This window comes from Triticum aestivum, chromosome 7B (assembly GCF_018294505.1).
Source record: "Triticum aestivum cultivar Chinese Spring chromosome 7B, IWGSC CS RefSeq v2.1, whole genome shotgun sequence".
NCBI classification, from domain to species: domain Eukaryota; kingdom Viridiplantae; phylum Streptophyta; class Magnoliopsida; order Poales; family Poaceae; genus Triticum; species Triticum aestivum.
The window spans coordinates 92,422,563-92,425,562 of NC_057813.1; positions in this window are offsets into that span (position 1 = coordinate 92,422,563).

The following is a 3,000-nucleotide window of genomic DNA, read 5'->3' on the forward strand; positions in this document are numbered from 1 at the left end:
GTGCCGGGCCGCGTCGTTGCTACGTCTTGAGCTTGTGTTGGTTTTCCTTGAAGAGGAAAGGGTGATGCAACAATAGTAGCGTAAGTATTTCCCTCAGTTTTTGAGAACCAAGGTATCAATCCAGTAGGAGGCTCCTCAAAAGTCCCACACACCTACACAAACAAACAAAGAACTCGCAACCAACGCAATAAAGGGGTTGTCAATCCCTTCACGGCCACTTGCGAAAGTGAGATCTGATAGAGATAGTATGATAAGATAAATATATTTTTGGTATTTTATAATATAGATGCAAAAAGTAAAGATGCAAATAAAAGTAGATTGAAAGCTTATATGATAAAAGATAGACCCGGGGGCCATAGGTTTCACTAGAGGCTTCTCTCAAGATAGCATAAGTATTACGGTGGGTGAACAAATTACTGTCGAGCAATTGATAGAAAAGCGAATAATTATGAGATTATCTAGGCATGATCATGTATATAGGCATCACGTCCGCAACAAGTAGACCGACTCCTGCCTGCATCTACTACTATTACTCCACACATCGACCGACTCCTGCCTGCATCTAGAGTATTAAGTTCATAAAGAACAGAGTAACGCATTAAGCAAGATGACATGATGTAGAGGGATAAACTCATGCAATATGATATAAACCCCATCTTTTTATCCTCGATGGCAACAATACAATACGTGCCTTGCAACCCTTCTGTCACTGGGTAAGGACACCGCAAGATTGAACCCAAAGCTAAGCACTTCTCCCATGGCAAGAAAGATCAATCTAGTAGGCCAAACCAAACTGATAATTCGAAGAGACTTGCAAAGATAACTCAATCATACATAAAAGAATTCAGAGGAGATTCAAATATTTCTCATAGATAAACTTGATCATAAACCCACAATTCATCGGATCTCGACAAACACACCGCAAAAAGAGTTTACATCGAATAGATCTCCACAAGACAGGGGGAGAACATTGTATTGAGATCCAAAAAGAGAGAAGAAGCCATCTAGCTAATAACTATGGACCCGAAGGTCTGTGGTAAACTACTCACAACTCATCGGAGGGGCTATGGTGTTGATGTAGAAGCCCTCCATGGTCGATTCCCCCTCCGGCGGAGCGCCGGCGAAGGCTCCAAGATGGGATCTCGCGGATACAGAAGGTTACGGTGGTGGAAATTGTGTTTCGTTGGCTCCCTGGATGTTTTCGGGGTACGTAGGCTTATATAGGAGGAAGAAGTACGTCGGTGGCCGCCCAAGGGGCCCACGAGATAGGGGGGTGCGCCCAGAGGGGGTGGGCGCGCCCTCCTATCTCGTGGCCGCCTCGGTTGCTTCTTGACTTGCACTCCAAGTCCTCTGGATCACGTTCGTTCCAAAAATCACGCTCCCGAAGGTTTCATTCCGTTTGGACTCCGTTTGATATTCCTTTTCTTCGAAATACTGAAATAGGCAAAAAAACAGCAATACGGGCTGGGCCTCCGGTTAGTAGGTTAGTCCCAAAAATGATATAAATGTGTAAAATAAAGCCCATAAACATCCAAAAGGGGTAATATAATAGCATGGAACAATAAAAAATTATAGATACGTTGGAGACGTATCAAGCATCCCCAAGCTTAATTCCTGCTCATCCTTGAGTAGGTAAATGATAAAAACAGAATTTTTGATGTGAAATGCTACCTAGCATAATTCTCAATGTAATTTTCTTTATTGTGGCATGAATGTTCAGATCCAAATGATTCAAGATAAAAGCTTATAAAACATAAAAATAATAATGCTTCAAAGCATACTAACAAATAATCATGTCCTATCAAAATAACATAGCCAAAGAAAGCTTATCCCTACAAAATCATATAGTTAGGCCATGCTTCATTTTCATTACACAAATTACTCCCATCACGCACAACCCCGATGACGAGACGAGCAATTGTTTCATACTTTTTAACGCGCTTCAGCCTTTGTCAACTCTTACGCAATACATGAGCGTAAGCCATAGACATAGCACTAAGGTGGTATATGATGGTGGTTGTGAGGAAAAAAAGAGGGAGAAGATAGTCTCACATCAACTAGGCGTATCAACGGGCTATGGAGATGCCCATCAATAGATATCAATGTGAGTGAGTAGGGATTGCCATGAAACGGATGCACTAGAGCTATAAATATATGAAAGCTCAACAAAAGAAACTAAGTGGGTGTGCATCCAACTCGCTTGCTCACGAAGACCTAGGGCATTTTCAGGAAGCCCATCATTGGAATATACAAGCCAAGTTCTATAATGAAAAATTCACACTTAGTATATGAAAGTGACAACATAGGAGACTCTCTATCATGAAGATCATGGTGCTACTTTGAAGCACAAGTGTGGAAAAGAGATAGTAGCATTGTCCCTTCTCTCTTTTTCTCTCATTTTATTTTTTCTTTTTTTCTTTTTTTTTCTCTTTTTTTCTTTGGCCTTTTTTTCTTTTTGGCCTTTTCCTTTCTTTTTTTCTTTTTGTAAAGTCCGAAGTCTCATCCCGACTTGTGGGGGAATCATAGTCTTCATCATCCTTTCCTCACTGAGACAATGCTCTAATAATGAAGATCATCACACTTTTATGGATTTACAACTCAAGAATTACAACTCAAAGCTAGAACAAGATATGACTCTATATGAATGCCTTCGGTGGTGTACCGGGATATGCAATGAATCAAGAGCGACATATATGAAAATTATGAAGGTGGCCTTGCCACAAATACGATGTCAACTACATGATCATGCAAAGAGCAATATGACAATGATGAACGTGTCATAATAAACGGAACGGTGGAAAGTTGCATGGCAATATATCTCGGAATGGCTATGGAAATGCCATAATAGGTAGGTACGGTGGCTGTTTTGAGGAAGGTAAATAAAGGGTTCATGATACCGGCGAAAGTTGCGCGGTAATAATAGAGGCTAGCAAAGTGGAAGGATGAGTGTGCGTATATCCATGGACTCACATTAGTCATAAAGAACTCATATACTTATTG